The 24865-nt window shown below is 43.6% G+C and overlaps 1 pseudogene; it reads right to left on the bottom strand.

The window, feature by feature from the left end:
* Window positions 1–2668: 2668 nt before the first annotated feature.
* Window positions 2669–24560, bottom strand: LOC106007535 (thioredoxin reductase 3-like; annotated as a pseudogene).
* Between the last annotated feature and the right edge of the window lie 305 nt (window positions 24561–24865).

The following is a 24865-nucleotide window of genomic DNA, read 5'->3' as shown; positions in this document are numbered from 1 at the left end:
ACAATGGTCCATCATATGTTAATAAATTTATCCAAAAATTCTTTCTTATTTGGCATGTTAAACATAGTTCTGGTATCCTGTATAATCCACAAGGACAAGCCATAGTAGAAAGGGCCCATGCCACCCTCAAACATCAATTGCTTAAACAATCACAAGGAAATCAGCTGCCTCCACAAGCTTGTTTAGATCTAGCTGTTTTTGTACTCAATTTTTTAAATCCTGTAGCAGGTTCCACACAACCACCTGCTATGCTCCATTGGCAAATGGATGGCATGGTTAAGACTCAAAAACCACAAGTCCTTTGGAAAGATGTACAAACAGGTAAGTGGAATGGCCCTGCTGCCTTAATTACTTGGGGGAGAGGTTTCACCTGTGTCCCAACAGATAATGAGAAAACCTTGTGGCTGCCTTCCCAGAATGTGAGACCATGGGCCACGCTGGTGGAACCGCCAACATCTTGCAAAATGAGTGATAGCACCCTGGCTGAAAGCGATGAGCCAGCTGCACCTCAGGGACCCACCTCACCAGCAACAACCAACAAATCCATGGCAGGGTCCAGGACTGAGATGATGCCCCCAGAGGAATGATAATTATAGATTTATGGTAAAAAATCTATAAAGGTGGGGGACAACTTCAAAATGTTCTTTTTATATTTACAGGTATAAAAGCACTTTCATTCCTTCTGGTTCTAATCTCAAGAGATCTCTGTTAATTGACTATTCCAAAGTTTTTGACCAGTCATACAATTATAAATCTAATAATCATAAAAAGGATATTATAATTCAATTTGGCCAAATATATTTGAGTGCACTTTAATTTTATAAATTGTCTTATATGTTTGTCTGTTGTCTGTGTTTGTACAGTTGAGCTCAATGTTTTTTTTTTTCTCTTTTCCTTTTCACCTTTTGAAAAAAAATTTTTTTTTCTTAAAAGATATTCACCTATTATTAAATTGGCTTACAGATAAATGTTATTAAATTAAAGGCCTTCCTTCCTTCCCAGGTTGCTAATTGATCAAAGTGCCACTGAGATTTATTTTATAAAAGTAATGTGTATTGTCACCTACATACAATAATCAAATTGCAATAAGCAGTTGTAAAATAAGGAGATATATATATTCTTATTCCTTGTTTGTCAAAATAAATAGAGACTGTGGGTACTCCCTTTGGTGAATAAAGAAGTGGCCACCCAGAAAATAATTATTCTGGTCTTAATTCACTAAAGGGACCCCTGAGTAATTTTTATAATCTTATGGGAGACACACCACAATAAATATTGTCTCAATATGTTATTATAAATTGATTACATTGGTTATCATTGACATTTAAATTCTAAATATGTTATAAATTGATTACATTGGCTATCATTGATGTTTAAACACTGAATATGTTATTGTAAAATGTTTACATTGGTTAAGTTTTAAATATGTTATTGTCATATGTCCACATTGGTCATCTTCAAAAGCTTAATTTCTGTGTCATAAAAAAAAGAGTGTTATTACAAAGATGGTTTTGGTACCAAACTACAGTGAAGAACATAAGGTTACCATGCTACCTCTCCCCACAGGCCCATGGAGCCAGGGACTGAAACCAGAAATCAAGACAAACCTTTTTTCATCTAAGTTGATGATCTCAAATCTTTTGTCACAGAGAGGCAAAGCTGACAAATGCAATGGCTGAGCAAGTCACACCAGTGTCTGACTCATCTTGGGCCCTGGTTCCCTCACTGCCCTGCTGACTGATGGGCTGCTGAGCCTAAGTCTATGCTTCCTCCCCTCCCGTATCAATGAAGAAAAATCAGCAGAAAATTGCTTAACTTTCACCCTTTCTCCCAAAACACTTTCTCCACATCTTAGACTATCTCTTCCACATCAAAACACCCAAAGCATAGTGAATGGGGTGGCTCCTCCTTGGGGGGCACATTCAGTACTCCTCATGCTCCAGTGAATGCTAGCAGGCCCCTCCCCGGTGTCCTCAGCGCTCCTGGAGCATCAGCTCCCCAGGAGACATTTCCAAGACAGTGCTCAGTCCTCAGCACAAGCTAGCACCCTGCACCTCGGTGCTGTGACCTGAGTCACCTACCAACCGGGAAAGTCCTCTGTTTTCTCACCACTGAGCTCAGTCTACAGAGCCCATTCTGAGCACTGGCTCCAAGAATGTGCAAAACAGTCATCATCCCAGGCACACTGCCAGCCTAGCAGATGATGACACCCAAGTCTTGAAAGGCCACTGGCTGCCAGGTACACACACCGAGCAGGCACAGAGGCCAGGCCTGCAAGCTGACCATGACAAATGTACCTTCCACTCTGTCACATGCAACTGGCCACTTTTCTAGCCTCTCAGTTAGAAGCCAATTGTCCTTTCGCTGGCCCTAAAGCAACTGCCTGGCAGCACTCTTCAGCACATAATCATGTTCCATCTCCTCATCCCCTGTGCCTGTTCAACTTGGGGCCCCCACCACTGGGAAGGCCCTGGGGCTGGAGTCACTGGATCATCTATCACCCCATACATCTTGTCCACAGTTGAAAACCAAAAATATTTGCTTGCGATAATGAGTAAATGGCAAGTCAACTGCAAATTATACCTCTGACAAACCCTTTACTTGGAAAACAAGAACACAGTGTTATTGGTAATTAGTTTTTATATCATAATTTTAAGATATTATCATCTCAGGGCTGGGAGTATATCTCATTGATACAGCACCTGCTTAGCACAGATGAGGCCTGCAGCTTAATCCCCAGCAGCACGCACATGTGTGCGCACATGTGCACACACACATGATGGCCTAACAACAATATTAAGAGACTTATCTTCTCTAAAGAGGCCCCAAAGAGTCAGCAAGCTAGCAGCTTGCCTCTCTCTATGGCAACAGGAGTGAGCTCTGGCTTGCCCTCTAAAATGTCCCCAATGGCATAGATGTGGGGGACATTGGTCTGCTCCACATCATTGACTGGTATTTTGCTATTCCTAGTAGGGTTAGAAAAGGAAAAAAGATATAATATCACCAACTGTACTACTACTGGTGAACAGTATTCCAAAAGACAAAAGTCCTTTGTCTAAAGAATTCAAACACCTTGGGTTATCAATAACTTATAAAATCAATGGCTTAAGAAAAAAAGGCTTTCTGCAGCTCCAACAGAAAACCTTTCTCTGGTAAAACCATGCACACTTCTTGGATCCCCGGGATTAACTCAACTTCCCCCACAGTCACCTTCCACCTTTGGAATTTTCTCCTTGCCTGACAAAGACACAAATATTCACACATATAAGTGAACACACTTCCACAACTAGTTTTTGTAAATCTCTGTTGAATGTATGAGCTCTTTAAGGCACACAAAAAGAGTTACTGATGATTGACTGGTTGACTGCAGAGTTGGCACAGAATTTATTGTAAGATCAATTGAGCGCATTAAAAATGTGTCTTAGTAGTGAAGTGAGAACTTCTAAGAGATGACTTGCAGAAAACCCTGCTTTGTGCAGCAGCAGTGCAGCACCCCCACCCCCACTGACCTCTCACCAATGCTGACACCGATCTTCTCCAAGCCTATGTTCCTTGTACAGGAGTCACAACCAACTGCTAACAAAACCTGCACTTACAGAGACAGAAAAACACAAATTACTCACCTCAGGAGTGAAGGAGGGGACATTGCCACAGATCTTTCAGACATTAAAAGGATGATAATTAAATATTATGGGCAAACTATGTCAGTGAGTTTGACAGTGTAGGTGACAGAGTCCTTGAAAGATATAACTTATCTATCTTACACACAAAGGTATGAATAAGCCTACTAGGAGCTGATCTGTCCCTTCAAAGTCTGCATGTTGAAGCTCTAATTCACAGTGTCTCAGGCTGTGACAGTGTTTGGGGACATGGCCTATAAAGTATAAAGTGGAATTAAAGCTGGATGAGGTCACTATGGCTTGGAATCCCCTGAAAGGTCTTCTGCGACAGGCCTGGTCTCAGCCAGTGGTGCTATGGGAGGAGGCAGAGCCTTTGAGAGGTGGGGCCCACTAGCTGCCCTCCAGGGCCAGTGTGGGACTCTGGTCTCCCTTTCTTTCTTTTGCTTCCCAGCTGCCATGAGTTAAGCAGCTTCTGCCATGATCACTGCCATGCCACAGCCCCAAGAGCAGGCGGGCCAAGTGACCCACGACAACCCTTTCCTCTTCTGAAGATGATTCCCTGAACTATTCTGTTATAAAGATAGGAAACTGATGGGCAATGTCAGTACGAGTAATGTCCTTCTAAGGAGAGGAGATGAAGCCACAGCCAACGCTCAGGCAGAGGCACCTGTGAGAGGGCACACATGAAGGCAGCTGTCTGCAAGCCAAGGACAGTATCATTCCATGGCCATGTGGCCCATCGCTTTGACCTGTGGAGCCACAGTACCTCATGGGGAGCATGGTGGGGAAGGCCTGTTTACTTCACGGCAGCCAGGATGCATAAAGAGAGACATGGGAATGGTCCTGGGTCCCAGAATCCTTTTCAAGGGCACACCTAGCTTCCTACCATTAGGCCTCAGATCCTACAGGTTCTGCCACCTCTCAAGCTGGGGACCAAGTTGTTCGTACACAGGCTTTGAGAGGACGTTTAAGACCTAAACCTTAGCACAGCCCTAGCAAACCAACATAGCCTTTATCTATTAACAAAAGTGAAATCACAATTTATAAAGTTCCATAATGAACTCCAGGCCCAATGGCTTCTCTGGTTAAGGTTAAAGAACTCCTGATGCTCACAACAGTATAGATGAATCCTAAAAATATCAACCTCAATAGAAGAATCCAGATACTGAGGAGCAGACTGTCTGATTCAGCTTACACAATGGCGAGGATGGGCAACACCAGTCCATGGTGGCAGAATCAAAACAAGATACTAGGGGCTGGAGACTGGGAAAGAACAAAGAGAGATGGGTGCTCTGCCTCTGAGGGAGTGCAGATTGCGTGAAGATGTGCATTTGTCAGAACTGCCTGGACATCTGAGATCGGTGCATTTGGTACTTGGAAATTATTCCTCATTGCAAAAATAAATAATTTGCAAAGTTAGACATTATGAATAACTTTATAGTGATTTATTTGAAAACTTAGGTGAAATGGACTAGGTCCTAGAAAAATATATTAATAAAAAAGAACACAAGAAAAAAACAAAAAATGTTAAATCTCCTTTCATCATTAGAGAAATTGAATCATTGTTCAAATACATCTCCACAGAAAATTCTAGGCCTAGATGTTTACATCAGTCAACTCTAACAAACCAAAAAATGAATTCTAATATTGCATAGATAATGCCAGAGAATAAAACGGAAGAAACATAATCCCAGCTTCTTTCATGAGCGAGAACAACCTTGATACTTACACCAGAACAGTTCACTGTGTGAAAGGAAAATTATCAGCCAATATGATTCATAAATATGTAAGTAACTAAATCTAACATAACCAAGTTGGGTTTATTCCAGGGATACAAAGCTGACTGAACATTATAAAATCAGTATGATTTAATACATTGATATAATAAAGGAAAAAATGATCATCAATAGCTTAAAAAAAACATTATTTCAACTGCACATCCATTTATAATTTTAAAAGAAATGAAACAAAATAAACAAAAAAAGCACTTAGCACACAAAAATTTAAATTTCCCTACCTGGTCATCCACTAAAACCCTAGAGAAAACATTATTCTTCATAGTGAAAACACAGAAAACTTCCTTTTTGACACTGTGAACAAGACAACATCATTGCCATCACTTCGCAACACTGTATAGAAGGTCCTGGCTAGTGTGCTTAGGCAAGAAAAAGGAGAATTACAGTAGAAAGGACACAGAACTGTTATTATTTGCAAATAATATGAATGTGCACAGAGGAAATCCAAAATAATCTATAGATAAATGATTAAATGAGAGTTTAGCAAACTACTGAATACTAAATCAAAGCACAAAATTCAGCTTTTCTATACACCAGCAACAATTGAAGGCAATATTTTTCAAAAAATACCATTTGTAATTATCTATAAATACATGAGTGACCAGGAATAAATCTAACAGAAGATATTCTCTTCACTTCTACAGAGTGACAATGACTAACTTTCTTGGGAATCATAAGTAAAGAAGACCTATGGGCAGAAGGGAAGACTAGAAACTGCAAAGAAGTCAGCAATTTCCAACCAATCTATACATCACTGCAATCCTAATCAAAATATCAACAAGGTTGGGTTTTTTAAATATATTTTTGATCCTCCACATTACATTTATTCTTTTTAAGTAAAAAAAAAAGTGTATAAAGAGTATATAAAAATAAGTGTATAGTTTCTGTCAAAATTATAATTACAAAAAAATTACTGGCATTTAAATTATTCCAGTCTATTCACACTGTTCCAAGATTTTGTACTGTTTGTTTCTGGAAAAGAACAGTGGTCACTGAGTACAGTGGTGCACACCGATGATCCCAGCAGCTCTGGAAGCTGATGTGGAGGAGCACAAGGTCAAGGGCAGCCTGGGCGGTGGAATGACACCCTGTCTTTTTTTTGTGTGGGGGGGGATCGAACTCGGGTCCTTGCACTTGCAAGGCAGGTGGCGAAACCGCTGAGCTAAATCCCTGGCCCCTCAGACCCTGTCTTAAAAATAAAAAAGCTGGGGTGTAACTTAGTGGTAAGAGCATTTGCCTAGTGTGACCAGGGCCCTAGATTCAATTCCCAGTACCAAAAAAAGAAATGTATGGTTTTTAAAATTAATAAAACATATTTAATACTGCAAAAATTCTCAAATGAAGACATGTATAAAATGTTCAATTCTGCAGAAGCCAGCACTAATAACACTTGAGTATTTGTGCTTCCAGAGTTTATTCTACATGCAGTTACCAATACATGTACTCTACCATGATGTTCTTCCTTTATCACTGAAAATCCAGTGTCAGCACCCAACCACCCTGTATCTTTATTACACTTTTATAAAGTATCAAAACAATCTTCATGTAATTTTTCCATAAGTTTAATCTCTGTCCATTTGTATGTCCAGCTACTTACTACTTGTAAAATAAATAGTTACTGTGTTATACACATCTTCAGTTGTTTCTGCTCCCTCCGTGGATTTAGCTGATACTTTCAGCTTCCCAGGTGAACCTTTCTCCAACTGTTGAACCTAATAAGGATAAATGATGTAATAGCTCCATCGGAGGTGACAAAAAACAAATGGACCAAGGACCAAAAAGTGCACGTGTGTGTGTGTGTGTGTGTGTATGTGTGTGTGTGGTGGTGCATGTGGGTGGTGAGGACTTTGGACCTGGGAGGAGAGAAGAGAACAGTCACACACTATGATTTGGAGACAGAAGTGAATGAATGGATTGGCTGGGACTGGAGGCTGAATAAAAGGAGAAATGAAGAAAGGCTTCCTAGGTGTTGCTTTAATACCTTGCATAGACTGTGTACCATTCACCGAGTTCTGAGATCAGACAGAAAGATCAGCCCGGGAACACATCTAGTAGAAAATACAGTTTCATCTTTGTCGTGTTAAATTTGAAATGTTCACGAGAGACTGAAGCAATGAGCAGTTGTTAGAAATGAGTGTGGGGTCCAGGGGAAACATCTGACTGGGGGTATGGATCTGAGCACCATCTCTCTATGCTACAAGGCCCGGGACATGGAAAGCAGAGAGGCTGGATTTCCTGACCTGCAGCTTCCGGGGGTGGTGAGAGGGAAGCAGCTGAGAGTCCGGAAGTGTGAAGTAGAGCAAGAAAGCAGGTGAAGCATGCTGAGAAGATTTGTTTTTGTGAAGGAGAAAAGAAAAATGGGGAACTGGTGAGAAGGGAACAGAGGAATTATTTAACATAGGAGGTTCTAATGAGAAAAGGGAAAAGATGATAGCTAAGGAAGGGATATCCTTGAAAATGTCAGAAAAGGTTGAGAGGAGCAAGGACATTTCCAGTGTTGGAGGTGGGGACAAAGGAGCCCGGTTCCATAGATTTGGGGTGGATATGAGATGTTTAACACTATTAGTTTATCTAATGCAATGAGGCAAGGAGAGGCAAAATTAGAAATTAAAGAGTAAGAAAGAAAACAAAAGGAATTCTGAACGCCATTCAGACTCACGGTCACAGGTATAAATTTTCTTCAGAACTTGACGCCATGCTGTTCCATGTAGGAGCCCACTTTCTCTGCCATCTCTCAATCAAAGCCACGAAGAAGGACAGAGCGCACCATTACTGTGGCATCTAAGCCAAAGCCTGCAAGAAACCCTGCGCATTCCAGAGCCACATAAGATGCACCCACTACTAATGTTTTCCCAGAGCAGTACAGCAGAGAAAAAAGATCATCACTGAAAAACAAAAATGGAAAACAGATTACCCAGGCAATGAAAATGAAATGAGTTGTCTACTGCAGTTTGGTACATAAATGAAGAAACGCTAAAGGCAGCTGCCCCTAGAAGTTTGTCACTGAGTCTACTGTGGACAGAATGTGCAGGAGGAAGTGTGGCTTTTATATAGTCAACTTAGATACAAGGAAAACATGTAAAGAAAATTGAATAGAAATATTAGACTACACTGATGAGAAAAATGGCAGTTTGTAGGTGTGTGTGTCTGTGGTGCCTGTGAGTATGTGTGGTCTCCTGAGCGATGGTGCGGTGAAGATGCACTGTTACCGTGAGCTGCTTGGGAGGTCTGCAGCTCAGTGTACCTGACTGTGCAGTATCTTCTGGCCACCCCCAGAAAATTCTGTGAAATCTCATCTTGATCCTGGGACACTTAACCTGAAAGCTAATTGTGTTTACTTCTTCTCTTTGACCTCTAGGAAGTTTAGAACATTCCTGGGCCATTTCCAGCAACTATCTGGAAACAGAGCATATTTTTGTGCATAAATTTTACCTCTCACATTATTTATTTAATCTTACTTTCTCTGTCTCATTACTTGAACTTTGTCACTTCTTGCACTGTACTTTTATTTGTCATCAATTCAAATCTTCTGTACAATAAGGAAGAAAATAAATAGAAACATAAACATAACACATTGATTAAAGTTAAAACGCTCTATTTAATCTTACCTGGTAACACAGTATTCTTTATCTCCTTCGATTCCTAAGTACCGTGGCCTTTCACCTGTTGCTATAACAAATTTAGCAGCAGTGTAAAAAGTTTCCTGTCCTTTTCTATTGGTTGCCTTAAAAAAAAAAAGTAAACTTCACTTATTCAACAAACACTACAGAGTATCAGATGCATGGAAAAATAGTCACCACACTTTCAGGGCTTCTCATTTAACACTAATCACAGGTGTGCAAAACTTATCACACAATGTAATAAACACCACCACAGAAAATAGAGATCTTTACCAAATGGTGACCAAAGCACCATGGGTGGGGGTGGTGGGCTAGAAAGCCAGTCAAGGATGGGTTCACAGAAGGCGTGGAGCTGAGAGAAGGGAGATGATTGGAGAAGAATGTAGTCTGGGATGAGAAAGGATTGCACATATCCACCTGCAAGGAGCCAGGGTCGGGGAACAGCAGATGGCCAGAAGTGATGGAGAGCAGGTTTGTGTCACATGTGAAAGGAAACAGACAGACTACAGCCAGATGTGAAAGTCTTCCCACGCCATCCTAGAAATGCAGACTACGGGGAAGCGACAATGGTTGCTGGTATTTTGCAATTATGTGACTAATTCAAAATCGATTTTCATGTAAATAATCCAAATACCAACAGAGGTATCCAAAGACATGATCAGTGGGATGGGGGCTGGGCAGCCTGGAGAAGGGGCCTGCTTAGGAGGGCCCCGAAACAGACAGGCCAGCGCAGGCTGGGGTGGGGAAGTACAAGTGTCCAGCTGAGCAACTGGACAGATGAGGCAGGGCGGGTGGGGCGTGCCAGGCATGCTACTGTCTAAGCAATAAGACTAGCTTGGATTTCCCCGGTGTCTCTCGGGAGTGGTGTTATCCAAACTGGCCCATGTGTGGCTTTAAGGGTGCAGCTCCACACTTCTCCCCTCTTCCTCAGCTGAGCAAACAGCTGACTACAGAATCACCCAAAGCCTTGTCAAGATCACCTCACACGCCATTACCAAAGTATGACATATTCCAGACATGAGGACAATCGCTGCCTTTCATAACTCCAATTTAAAAATGTTATGTTCCTCAAATGATCTCACTTTCCTTATGTATTGATCTCATAATGTATAAACATTATAAACATAAACACAAATGCAGGTTCTGGTATTGCTTTTACCAATGCTTTTATAAACAATAGGTATTGGAGTTTTAGTATGGTCTCAATTGAAAAAAGGATTCTACGACTAAAATTCTGAATTGTTTTGATCTTTTGAACATTGAACTATTTAGTCTAAACATTTTCTCTTTTAAGATGTAAGTAAAATCAAGACAAACAACTTTAAAAGTTCTTTAAAATGCAATGTCTTCAATTTAGCAGTTATGTGTAATCAACAAACTGAGGGAAAACATACTTGTCTGTGCAGTCATGTGCTGTGTCAACACACATGTGCACATGCTAGCTATTGCCCTTGGCAACATGGAATTGTAGTTCCAGGCAAGAAAAACCATAGTCAGGAAAAGCAACGACCAAGACAGGAAACTCAGTACCTTTAGTTTATACTGCCCCATGAATTCTCCACAGGAATTGGTGTAGGTCACCCTTTTCTCTCGCAAGGACAGCCTGTAGCCCCAGTTCAGAGAGCCAATGTGGTTCTGAATCGCTTCTGTCATGATCTCCCAGTTGTGCTTCACTAAACAGAAACAACCAGGGTGACAGTGTGGAGGCGAGTTACACATGACCACACACAACCACACATGAGCCATACGACCTGCTGCTTTGAAAACCAAGGAGTGGTTGGGCCTGGTGGTGCATGCCTGTAACCCCCGCTCTCTGGGAGGCTGTGGAAGGGGGATTGCAATGAGCCCAGCTTGGGCAACCTGCTGACTGAGACACTGTCTCAAAACAAAATTTTTTAGAAAGGGCTAGGGATGTGGCTCAAGTACAAAGGTCCTCGGTTCAATCCTGAGAACCAAAAAAGAAAAAAATTACTCCAAGGCATTCTGTCATTTTTGTTACAGTCTTCCATCACATTTTTCAGCTTATGATGCTGAAGGGTAAGACGTGTCCTGATTTACAGCATTTATTTTAAAATCAATAAACTTAACTCATGAATTCTATTTATTAGTTTAATCTCTGACATCCTCTAGGCATACTGGATATAACTGTGTATAGCTTTTCAGATAGGTGCACTTGAATTCCCTACACATCCTCTGTGCACATTGGCAAGAGGTCCTGCACCAGAGCAGGGCCACCTGCCTGAGTCTGCGTTTAACACCACGTTCTCCTGATTAAATATGTGCTCTGGCTTTTCCCCATCATGCAATAAGTACGTGCACCACTGAAAAGCATGAGTGTATTCGAGGCACTCATCTGTCCCTCTGGGAACCCACCTTACAGGGACCCTGCCCCAGCCACCTGCACTCCTCTAGGATACAGCTGTCCTAAGAATGCTGGAACCTTTATGGGTATAGTTTTCTGTTTTCAAACTACGTATCATAGCTATGTCAGCCTCAAAAGAAAAGAAAAAAAAAGAAAAGAAAAGAAAAGAAAAGAAAAATGATGAACTTTTTGATTTTTTCTTTTGGTACCGGGGATCGAACTCGGGACCTTGCGCTTGCACAGCAGGTGACGAAACCACTGAGCTAAATCCCTGGCCCAAACGTCTTGATGTTTTTCTAAGTTCTACATCAGTTTAAATTACACAGGAAGAGTCTATTCCTTTAAGATTTGAGAAAATGGCTTTGTAAAGCTATGGTGTCTTGGGAATCTAGTTGCTCTCAGACTCATTTCCTTTGATAATTTATGTCATTCTAATCATTTCTATTTTCCTAGAAGATATTTCTTTTCATTGAGACATTTAAATTATCAGCACTAATTTGTACAACTACATCAAATGCTTTGTCTTCCTTGTCTGTAGTGATATTTCTTTTCTCATACCAATGTTGTTACATATATGTCTGAGTTCTTACCTCTGGGTTCCTTGATTGGATTTACAAGATCCACACATTTTATTTATATTTTCAAACACCATACTCCATTTTTTTTGAGACAGGGTCTCATTACATAGCTCAGGCTGGTCTTGAAATCACTATGTAGACCAGGCTGGTCTTGAAATTGTGGTGATCCTCATGCCTCAGCCTCCCAAGTGCTAGGACTACAGGCATGCACATCCCACTACGCCAGCTCAAACACCATACTCTAGATTTTGTTTATCAATTCTATTTGCAGAAGGTGGGGGCAGCCTTGACTTGTGAATTTCTAGGTTGGTTGTTTGCTTGTCTTTGCTTATGTTCTGCTTATTGGTGCTAACTGCTATTCCTTTTATTTGTATTTCCTCAATATATCTTCTCCCTTCTATTCAAAACTTTCTCATATATTTAAATTAATAAACAGGAAATTTTAACTAACTGAAAATTTAAAATTTTAATATTTTCAACAATGATCTCTTTAGATGTTAGGTATTTGTGTGTAAACAGTACATGGAAGGAGTTTGCTGTTTACTGAACCTGATAATTTGACCCATTTCACTTTATCCTATTTCAGTTTTATTCTTATAAATCATATGATTGCTCTTATCTTCTGTTGCCATTGTGTTTATTTGGAATTACAATTTCATGCTGCTTCTCTTCTTATTTTTGTCCTACTAACTATTCTCTGTACATTTTCCCCTTTTCTTTTTAACCTTTTACTGGAGTTTCTACATTCAACTTCTAATCTGGAAATTACGTATACATTTTAAACCTATTTTAACCTATATTTTTCTCTATCAAGAGTAGAAGTATCTAAAACATTCTCCTAGAGCAAGATTGCAGCATGAATTCCTTTCTCTCACCTCTCAGATTCTGTTCACTTCTGATCATTTTCTGAGCCTATGCCTATAAACTGCTATGCTCCACACTCCATGTGAGGTTTGGTCCTGCCTCCCTCCCTCCCTCTCTCCCTCCCTCCCTTCCTTCCTTCCTTCCTTCCTTCCTTCCTTCCTTTTCTGCATTTGCATGGTGCTGAGGATCGAACTCAGAGCCTTACACATGCTAAGCAGCAGTCCCAAGCTAAGTATTTCTTAGTAAGCACCCAACACTGACTTAGAAGAATTTTATTTATAGGGAATTTTGAAAAACCTAAAATTTGGCTCCCTCAAGAAAGTTATATTCCTCAAAGTTCCCCATCTATGAATGCTTTCCAAGTCATCTCTGGGGTGCTGTGCTAAGTATTTAGAAACATCCAGCGAGCACTTAGCAGAGTTAGGAACATCAGCTGAGGCCTCTGGAGTGAGGATGGTGTGTGCACAGGTTCCGGCCATGCCCTATGGAAGCACAGCACCTACATGGTGCGAGATGAGACAAGACACAGAGCTAACAAGCCCCACACCCCGTGGCTGGCCTGCACCGCAGCAGTTGTGACATAAGCATACAGAAGGCCTGTCTGCTCTGTGGGCCTCAAGAACGCCAGACAAGGAGCCACGCTCTGCCCTGCTCAGCCTTTCTGGCTATGAGGACCTCAAGGTTCCTGCCACACTGGGTTTGGATGTGCTCTGAACCCAACAGAACCCAGGGGAAACCTGGCTGCCCTCGTGGCGGTGACTGGGTCACTGAAGGCATCCAGGCGCTTCTCCCAGGAGTGAGGTCCAACCTTGTGGGCCTGGTTCCTGACCATGAAAGCAGAGGCCACTCCTGCCCTTGGTCTCTTCCCTGCATGTCCCCTGCCCTCCCCAGAAGCCAGAAAGATGCCAGGGTGCATTCTTGGACTGCCTTTTTTCTTTATAAACTATCCAGTCTCAGTATTCTGTTAGAGCAACAGAAAATAGATTAAGACGTGTCACTTGGGGTCAATTATTTGAAAAACACTATAGAAACACTTTTATTTTAAAAAATAAATAAATGAAAAGGCTCTTTAGGGAGGCTGAGGCAGGGGAATTGAAAGTTTGAGGGCAGCCTGAATAACTTAGTGAGACCCTGTTTCTAAACCAGAATTTACAAAAGAGCTGGGGATGTAGCTCTGCACCCCCTAGGTTCAATCCTCACTACATCAAAAAAAAAAGAAAGAAAGAACTCCTTAAGTACCTGCTGAATCAAAATGTCTACATCGAAGCCTGACTCCATTGAGCCTTCTGCAGCACCGGCTCAAGTTGGCTCTCTCTTTAGACTCCTGAAGTCCTAAATCTTGCCCTGAAAAAGTCGAATCCCTTTGGCTTCTATGACAACTCTCCTGGTTTCCTCCTTTTCCTGACCCACTTATCTAAGGTATTAAAAAACTTACCATTTTGTCTCTTTTCCATTTTTTTAAGGACACGTTTGCAGTACCTAATGATCACACTCATTGTGGCGAATTTGCACATGCACATAACACACCTTAGTTCTTTCTTTTGTCCCCTTCCCCTCCCCTCCCCCCAACCCTTCCTCCCCTTCTCATTTGTAAAGCCTCTATTTCCATTTTTCTCAAGCCCTGCCTTCCACCAGCCATGACTCTAAAGCTGGCTCCACTGTAGACTTGGTAGCCTCTGTCCTCTCTTGCCCTCCACCCGCCCTGCTCCTCCCCATCCTGAGTCCCGAGGTGCCACCGGAGGATCCAAACCCTTAACTGTAGCTCATGGTCCTCTCCTGCTTCAACTCCTCAATAGCTCTTTTACCTCCGGGGTGTAAGGCCCTGATGGCACTTACCTTGCTGACCTTCTTTCTCCCAACTCCCCTTTCCCTTTCCTCACCCCAGCCACTCACTGTCCCCCAGATGCACCCTGTTTTCTTGAATCTGCATAGTGTGGTCCTCAGTGTCCTACTTCTCTGTGGCCTTCAGACTCAAGGATCACCTTGTCTCCACCCTCGAGGGTGAACTAGGTGCCCCTCAAGTCAATGCCAAACAGCTGTGTGAATTACACTTCACCAAACGGGCTTCCTCATCTCTCTCCCAACAGAGTCTGTGCTGCTCCTGGCAGGAGCTATGCTTTCCTCACCTTTGCATCCTCAGAGCCTAGCCAATAAATGGTTAGTGATGAATTTGTTTTCTACTTCGCATTAACCAAAGAGATACATAACCACTGATAAACAGAAGATGTTATCATGGTAACAGATAAAAGCCCTTGCTACTCTATTTTCTTCATACTTGAAGGAAACCCAAAAACAGCCATCACTATCTTCCATATTCCTAGGGCCTGAGACCACCCCGTCCTAGACCTGGGGCCCACAACAGCTGGACCATCTCTATGGTGGCACACAGTGGGCTCCTACTGAATGTCTGGCAGAGGAGTTTCAAGCTCTGCTGTCAACTGTGACTGGCAAGTCTCCATCTTAGGAAGTCATTCCTCCTCCCTGCAGATCCGTCTTCACTCACCTTGCTGACTATACTCCCAGCCGAACTTCCTAGAGTCTCACAAGGCCTGCCCTAGGAGGGCAGCCTGATGCATCAGCTTCTTAGGGATGCAGCCCATGTTCACACAGGTACCGCCTAGGCCTGAGGAAGATTGGTCAGTTTAGGGTCCCCTCTGTCTGCCTGTAGTGTGACTCCCACACCTCGTAGTATCACTAAAAAGATGGGGGCGAAAAGCTCAGGTGGTAGTGGAGATGATGCCCCACCCCAAAATAAGATACAAGTAATTTAGTCAGACTTTCTGAATAACCAGGAGTCTGTGGAGGAGCCCCCAACAATGGGCAAAAACATACACGTGCACACGGGTAGTATGGGGGACACTTGCATCTGGCCTACAGTGGAATGTGGCTGGATTAGGTTTCTGAGCTATACCCAAGGGTCAGGAGCTCAGCTTCCAGTCTTGCTTTTGGCAATGCTGGCCCCTGAGCCAGCTGGGTCCCTGGCAAGCTGCCTGGTAACATCTACTCTGGATCTGAGCAACCCCAAACCAATGGTGTCGAGCACCCCCTGCAGGGCAGGAGCAGGCTTCCCTTTCTGGCTGCTGGCTGTTCTGTGCTGCCAGCTTCTAGTAGAATGTATGGACAGGAAAGGGAGAAAAAGGGAACAGGGCAGGAGGAGAAACAAACAACTGTACAGACACTCCAAGAATATTAAAAGAAAAACCAAGGGAGATTGTTTTACTACATGAAATTCTAGGCTAAAACTTTTTGAGTTAATTTGGGTTTTTAAAAATGATTTTGAGCTGGGTGTGGTGGCACACACCTGTAATCCCAGCACTTAGGAGGCTGAGGTTGGAGGATCATTGTGAGTTTGAGCCCAGCCTGGCTATATAGTAAGCTGAAGGCCAGCCTGGACTACATAGCGAGACCCTGTCTCAAAAATAACAAAAGATTTTGATATTTTATTTATCACAATCTGGCAGAAAAGAGAAGCTACATTCAAGCTGGGTAACTGAAGAGGGTTCATGGATAAATTATTGCAAGGTATAGGCAGAAAGGGCCAGAACAGTCCCCAAACCAGTGTCAGCAGGGACTGCTGGCAGCCCCACATGAAGGGACAATAAGGCTGAGTGCTATGACCCAGAGGAGCCTCTGACACGTGTGGCCCTTCAGAGGAGCAGGAAGTGACTGGACAGGGTGGAAGGCAGGAGAATAAGGACCCAGCTCCACCTTCCCTTCTCTCCAATACTCTGGCTGAGCCCAGCGGATATTGGAAGGCAGTGGGGCTGCCACCTGATCCGTTTTCTGGGGAGAGACGGAAGGAGAATGCATGTGAAGCATGCGCAGAAAACACCCAGCACTAAACCCGTGTGTTCTGTTTTACTGAAAAGCAGTGAAGGAAGCAAGGAAGCCAAGCTGCCTCACTGTACACAGCAGTTGCAGGGCTGGCCCGCACCGTGCTCCTTACTCACCCACACGGTGGTGGCCCAGACCCTGACTGCATCCATGCAGGCAGCCCTTAGACTGCCTGGTGAAACTGACATGAAACACAGGGCAAACCTGGGTGACCAGGACACGTACATACACTGTGACCATGGCATGGTAAAAATATTAGCACACATACACTGAAAACCATGGCACAAGTGGTAAAATGTTTGGGTCCTGAAATTTTTTTTCTTTTTGTAAAATTTTCCTCAGTTACTTGTTTTTTTTTGGTACCGGTTATCGAACTTGACAGCTTGTGCTTGCAAAGCAGGCAGAGGAACCACTGAGATAAATCCCCGGCTTCCTTAGTTACTTTTATCTTTTCAGTATCACCACTTGTTAACTCTAAACTTCGATTCAGTCTCCTCATCTATAGAACAGGCTACTTAGCTGCTTGAGTTTGTTGTGGGCATTAAATGAAATTATACCAGCAAACGAAGCAGGTAAAAAGCAGAGAGGACGGAAGCAAAGAGGCTCACCCCAGGTTGTGCCCTGCGGTGATGGGACTACAAAGTCCAGTACCATGACTTTCTTTCCCAAGTTGGCAGCTTCCTGCAAGAAAGCAACTACATAAACACATCCTGTCATTTTCTTGCCCCTAATTTTTCTCTTCCTTAAGTGAAAATATTCTGTGTTTGTGAAATAACATGGTCTTTTCCCTGAGTTAAACCAGCTTAGATTGCAAGGCTAAAATACAATCTTTTCAAAAGGCATCTCCGAGCTTCACCCTGTGCCCACACCTTTGCACAGGAGAGGCCACTGGAACCGCCCCCGATGACAATGAGGTCATAATCGTAGGCCGAGTCTTCCTGGAGGAGCTTCTGCAATAAGCCGCTGTGATGCGCCTGCGGTTACAAAAGGAGAGAGGCTACATGACTTGAGGCTTTAACACTGTTTATTTCCACTCAGTGTTCAATGAGCATGCATTTCTTTTATTTAAAAAAACCCTTAGAAACAACTGATAAATCATCTAAGTTGGAATCATAAATTTATCTGGATGCTGTTCATATAGGGTCCACCAATTAGACCTTTTGCCAAAGTATATAGATTTTGGCCTGTTTTGACCTGTTACCTGGAAGAGAGGCACGTGTCAAATGACCCACAGGGTCAGGGCTTTGCATCTGTGTCATAAAAGGTCATTTTCCTTGGTTTGGCATCAAAATATCACTCAGATACTGCCAAATACCCAAGCCTCATTTTTCAAGATCTTTGTTTCTCTGTGCTAGTCTTCATTTGGAAAACAATTCTTAGGCACTATCAGCAATTTTTTTTCCTGATTTCTGCTCAATAGATCTAAATTTTATATCTGTGCTGGTGACTTCCTATACAACATGAACATTTTGTTTCTCTTTCAGCAATGGCTATGATGCTGGCTGTTGATGATAGTCTGTTGTTCCCATGGCCCTCCTGGGGATCTGAAGCAGCTTAGTCAAGGTAGAAGTTTGATATTTTTATACATGCATGAAGAGCTAGGAATCAGCTATTCTTGTTTTTCTTGTTCACTGTCCTCCCTCCCTCCATCCCTCCTTCTCTGGTAATGCTGAGGATCAAACCTAGGGTCTTGTGCATGCTAGACAAGCATTCTACCACTGAGTTTGATAAGTGATTTAGGAAAAGTTTTCTTTATGCAAAGTCGGTTGCTCAACCCCCTTACCTTGACTTTGGGAGCAAGCTCCAATCAGCCCTTCTTGTGAAGCAGAGCAGGTGCTCTGTAGCCACGAGGGCCCACCAGATGCTAAGTGGCCACCAAAGAAATGCTGTTTGGGACAGCTATTAGGACATCCTAAAAAGGGCTCCACTGGCCTCCTTACTGTTAGGTCCCCCAAGGGAAATCCATCTGCTAACCAAGGAAAAACCCTTCAGCCTTGAAATACATTTGCTACCTCTCATCTCCAGATCCATTCTCTGACATCATTTTCCAGGTGGGGACTGGCAGGCCAGTGCTACAGAAAGTGTTCAGGGGCCGTAATTACAGTACTTACCACTTGCACACTAGGTAGGAGCCTCCAGGACTAATAAAGCAGGCCATTTCTGCATAACACAGTTAATCATAGATGAACATTCCACATAGACAGTCTTTTTTCCCAACCAAAGTATAATTCTTAATTAAAATTTCAAATAAGTATTTACTCAATCACTAGTTACTAACATTTGCATACACATATAAAGGATCTGACAGAACAGAAACTTAATAAAAGTAAATAACCAATTATCAAATAAGGACTTTAATAAACATCGATTTTTTTCTGTCACTCCTCACAGAATGACTCCTATTAGTGAACCAAAAAATTAAAAGCCAAGGATCTTTGTAAGGCACCCCCAGGGAGTAGTTTTGACTGGGATCCAGTGACCCTGGACACAGGCATTGGTGCTGCTCTCATTTTTCTGAGGGACAGCTTTCCTCTCTCTCCCCCTGGAGAGGGGAGACCTGGCCTGTCTGCAGGGTGACCTGCCCACCTGGCCTGGTATCTCACCTGAACACTCTCTCCTTAGCTTCTGAGCTTCCAAAGTTCAGTTGGTAGGAAGGCTCATTCCTTTAAAATAATCAAGATTATCTGACAACAATCCTATACACATGTCCATTTTACAACCTCTAAAAGACAAATCAACAAACTCCTAAAAATCATCTTCTCTTTTCAATACTTTCTGAAACAAAACATGAACAGACAGCATGTTTTATATACTGTGGTTACCTGGAAAGTTTGGTCACATCCACCCACATGTACTTTATTCACAAAAATATTGGGCACGGTTTTCTGGTTAGTGATCTCTAACAGCATCTCCTGAATGCTGGCCCCATCATCTAAAGAAAAAAAAATTGTATAAAGACACTATAAGTGGTTCTCAACATGTGTGAATTAAAGTGAGTATAGCAACACTCAAATGCTCACAGGTGCACACCCACAGACGCCAGTGCACTCTATAACTATACAGTGATGTCTCAAATGCAAAAACACCAGTGCTTTCGAGGAAATCTTAAAAAATAAAGACCAACCTATTGATTCCTTTAAAAATAAACCTTTCTAAATGAGCTTTTGATATATAGCTCAATGACTATGCCTTCTCTATAGAGTAAATACTATATCAATATAAAATTGTAAAAGCAAGAACTTAGAAAATACTTCCTACCATTCCATTTGAAAAATTTTTATGCACATAGACCAAACTTTAGCCTCTATCTCTGAAAATAAAACTAGGCCATGACTAGTTAAGTTGTCTTGTTTGGTAAGCTGCCTTGTTTGAGACCTATAAAAAGGAATTCAAGAGTATTTCACTTCCTCAGGTGACCTGGATGAAACAAGTCAGTGCCATGTAGGCAGATAGCAATTTTTTCCCCATCACCCCTGTGCAGCACCCCAAGTGTAGTGTTCAGTGAATATCACATGCATGGACGCCAAGGAGTCAAAAGTACAAAGCTGCAAACTGAATGTGTTCCCCTGAGAGTAACAGAGTCAGGAAATAGGAGCAGATTCCTTTCATTTACTACAGCTCAATCTATTTTGCTAGAAAGACGGCAGAGACATCTGAAACACTGCAAATACTCCCAAGTTAGCAGCTTATATATCTTCCTCCCACTCCCTTCCCTTAAATCGGAAAAACATATAAATAAGGAAACCTCCACCCAATTATTTGTCATATAAAGGTTCATTTTCTGCATAGTGAAATAGACAAAAATGGCTCATCTAACAGAAAGAGACAAGAGTAAATTGAATTGAATGAAGTAAATACAGAAAAGTCAATCTTGTTGTCATTTATCACATGGAAAATGATATGCTGTTTACTTACCGATTTGATCAAGTTCCAAGATATTATAGTTGACTCCCAAAGAAGAAAAGAGTTCTTTCACCTCTAACAAAAAGGTACCTGTCTCACTCTTAAAAATGATGCAACAGATGTGAATTATAGGCACAGCTGTGACGTAGCGCCCTGAACTCCCCTCAGCCTCCTGGGGGCTTCCCTTCAAATGAGTGGGGCCAACAGACAAGCTCCCCCAAACAATGGCTCGCCAGAGCAGCAGCTCACCAGCACTTCCCAACCCCTCACTCCAGCTCAGAGTCACATAGGCTACATTGCTAGCAAAGATGGTCAGCAAAAGAGGGGTGCCCTTCTTCCATCCAACTCCCCAGGAGGAGGTTGAAGGCTCTACCCAAGTGCACTAGGGGCAAAAGAGTGGGGCCCTCGTCACCCCCATATCAGTCCACCTGCAAGGTGTAGCTGCAGGCTGGGAAAGGTAAGCCAAGAAAAAAGTGTCCTTCTCTCCCTAAGCCCTGACCATAAAACAAGGGTGTCACTCCAAGCAGGTCATTTCCCGACCCATGCTCTGGAATGAGGGCTCCAAGGCTTTGCCATGGGAGAGGCAGATCCTAAGAACACAGAGGTCCAAAACTCTTCCCAAAGGAATGGACTTTATTTGAAACAGACTAAGGGGAAGTTCAAGCCTAAAGATATTGTCAAAGGGCCAGGGATTTAGCTCAGTGGTTCTGGCACCTGCCTTGCAAGCGCAAGGTCCCAAGTTCGATCCCCGGTACCAAAAAAAAAAAAAAAAAAAAAAAAAAGATATTGTCAAAAACAATGGACAGGGCTGGGGATTTTTAGCTCAGTGGTTCTGCTGCCTGCCTCACAAGCACAAGGACGTCAATACTCAGTACCAAAACAACAAAAAAAACCACAAAACAAACCAATGGACAGGCACAAGCCTGTAATCCCAGCATTTGGGAGGCTGAGGCAGAAGGATCTCAGTGAGTTCCAGGCCAGCCTGCACTACATAATGAGACCCTGTTTCAAGAAAGAAAGAAAGAAAGACAGAGAGAGAGAGAGAGAGAGAGAGAGAGAGAGAGAGAGAGAGAGAGAGAGAGAGAGAGAGAGAGAGAGAGAAGGGGAAGGAAAGGAAAAAAATGCAGCTTTCAGGGGTAAGAAATTAAGAGAAACTGATGGCTCCATTACAGCCAAGAAGCTAAACTAGCCTGCCAGTTAATTTAGCAGAGAGAATGAGGGAAAGAGACAGATAAGGCTAAGAATGGTCCTTCATAAGGTCACAGTGAACTTCAAAGCTTCCCTCAAAAATTATCTTTGCCTAGATTTAATCAGATCAAAGTACAGAACATTGAACACCCAAGGTACTGTCAAGAGCAACAGAGTAACCAGCCTGCAACTTGTGGAGCCTAAAGCATGGATGTGACACCAGCAGAGACAGACAGCAGAACACAGCCAAGGAGTCCTGCTAATCCTGTGACCAGGGCTGCACCTGCTGTGGAGGAAGTGGAAGCCTCAGCCAGGGTGGGAATGAGCTACCTAGATAACCCCGATAGCTCGCTATCACACAGCGACTGATGAATAAGCACTCACACTTGTGTGGAAAGGACAGCCTCTGCAGAAAGTGAGACAGGGGCAACCAAATCAGAGAGAAAAAGCACACGGGGCTGCACTCACACCACCGCCACCAGTTCCGGGGGGATTAAGGAACTCGAGTGTGGGAAGCACGCTATAAAGCTCCCAGTAGCTAAATCAGGAGAATATCTTTATGACCATAAAGGAGAGAAATAGGTTTCCTAAATAAGACAGAAAAAGCACAAGCTGGCTTACAAAAAAGTGATAGGTTCGGTGACATGAAGGTTGCAAATTTCAGTGAACCAAAAGATTCCAAAAAGAGAATAAAAAGAACAGTCAAATTGGGGAGATTTTCCAATCTGTGTAACTGAAGGATTAGTATTCAAAATAGATAAAGAACACCTACAAATCCACACAAAAAAATGAAAACATCTCAATAGAAAGAAAAAAAAAAAGAGCAAAAGACCTGGATGTTTCAGACAAGAGGATTATTTCAAGTGACCCATAAACATGTGAAGTTCATCAGGTAAATGCAAAATTCAAGCTACAAGGAAATACCATTTCATAACTGCCAGGATGGCACAAGTTAAAAATCTTGATAGTTAGCAGGGTGACAGAGTAAGAGGAACTGTTATACATGGGCATGAGGGCAAACTGCTATAACCACCTGGAGAAACGGGTGGGTGTCACTTTGGCAATGATGATTTCATGGATCTTTCCTGGCCCAGCAGTTCAGCTTCAAGATCTCTACCCTAGAGTAAGTCTTGCTTATGTGCACTGGGAGATATGCCCAATAACAGCCATGCAGCCACACTGTTTTCATGAAAAAAATACTAGAAACATCAAAATGAGAAACTGTGGGACTCACCCTAAGGGACAGCCCAGCAATAAAAATTAATGAGCCAGAGCTACAGGTACTAACAGGCATGACTCTCTGGTCTAACAATCCTTGAGGAAAAAAACTACAAGAGATTCTATCTACAAAAAGTCCCAAAACAGGGAAAAAAGAACAAACTATTAACTATACATATGTATGTATGAAGGTATTTGGTGAGACTAAGTAAGAATAAGGAATTCTGGCCAGTAGTTAATCCTGTGGGGGTGGGAGGAGATACCCCAGGAGACTTCCAAGTGATTAACATCATCTTATTCTTTCGAGTAAATAAGCTTGAATACATGTTTTAAGAATATATATTGGTATGTACAATCAATGTAAGCATCAAATTTGAAAATGATGCCTTGTAATTCCATGAGCTTGACCCCACAGTTGTGCTTATATTATCTTCCATGTCTCATTTTTCAATTTTCTGATAATGTGACATAAAGTTCAAAGTATTTCAAGTCCCTATTTCACAGGTGAGTTAGGATCCAAAGGTTCATTTCTAATTGCTTTTTGATTTTCTCGGTGCGGGGATGGAACCAAGGCCTCTCGCGCACCCGGAGGGCTCTGCTTTGCCCCTCACCCGGCCCCTGAGAATACAGGTTTGCTCCTGACAGGACGTCCAATGCCCACCTGGCCCCGAAGGTAGCAGAGCCTGAATGACCCCGACTTCGGGTCCCCATCCCACCTTCTCCCCGGCCTTCTCGCACCAAGGCTGCTCGGGCTGAGCGCCCCGGGTCACCCGCAACAGACCTCGATCTGGCCCTGGGCGACTCGGAAGGAGGTCGCGGCCTCGCCCCACTCTGTCGCCCTCTGTGCACTGCACGAGGCCGGGCCGCGCCCCTACCCGCGTGCTGTGGGCACAGCACCTCTTGCTGAAGATCATCACAGGCTGTCCTTGATGAGGCCGCGCAGGCGACGCCACAGCTCCTCGCGGGTTTCGGGCAGCGGCCGGGCGATCCTGGGGGACAGGCGGACGCTGCGCTCGGGCGGCGACGCCGACGTAGGGACGCCGCGGACGCTGCCCAGGGGGCGGTTGGGGACCAGGCCTGCTTGCCCGCGGCGGCGGTGAGGACGGAGGCTGCTCCAGGGCAGCGCTCCCTCTGCCGGCCCTACCCAGCCCGGCCTGCTCCCAAGGCGAAACGCGGGCAGCGACAGAGGTGGCGCCAGAGGGTCCACGAACACCGTCTGCGCGGGAACGTCGCGCCAGTACCGGCCACCAGCCCGAGGGGCGACCTTGCGCCCTGCCCCAGGCGCCCGCCCCCGCGCATGCGAACTAGGTCCCTGCCCGCCAGTGGCGCGGAAGTCTTGCTGTTGCCAGAGGAGGGATAGGTATCAAGCTTCTGTCATCGCAATGTCCTGTGCACAACCGCCGGGACCGGCTAGTCTCAGTGGTGCCACCCAAAGGTGCCTATGTGCAGCACCTTCCACTCCTGATGATCTCCCATATGCAGTCTCGTTCTCCAGCGAGGACAAATGTCTCGATTTTATCTGGGAGGTGTGGGTACAACCATCTTCGGGGAAGATCGACAGTTTTCAAAATCTGCATCACTCCGGCTAAATAAAAACATAGCTTTTCCTATAACACAGTTCCTAGGTTGCTCTTCCTCGGTTCCCTCCTGCGCAGCACCCTGCGGCCGCCCCTGATGGGGACCCTGCTCCAGGACTGGTCAAGTGCCCCTCGCCTGGATGGGTGGAGGTCGAGAGTGACAGGATGACCTTCGAGTAGGCCCTCACTGCAACCTCGCCAGGTAGCACCCTGGTCTTGAACTCTCAGCCTCCACGACGGTGAGGAGAGAACTTTGATGATTTACCTGCTTCCTAGCCTGCTTGTTAGGGCAGCCACACTGACCA

The sequence above is a fragment of the Heterocephalus glaber genome, unplaced genomic scaffold (assembly GCF_053883595.1).
Source record: "Heterocephalus glaber isolate CG9 unplaced genomic scaffold, H.glaber_assembly_v1.0 deba00001698, whole genome shotgun sequence".
NCBI lineage: Eukaryota > Metazoa > Chordata > Mammalia > Rodentia > Bathyergidae > Heterocephalus > Heterocephalus glaber.
Note: the sequence above shows the minus strand (reverse complement) of the source record. Positions and strands in the feature narration are given on the sequence as shown.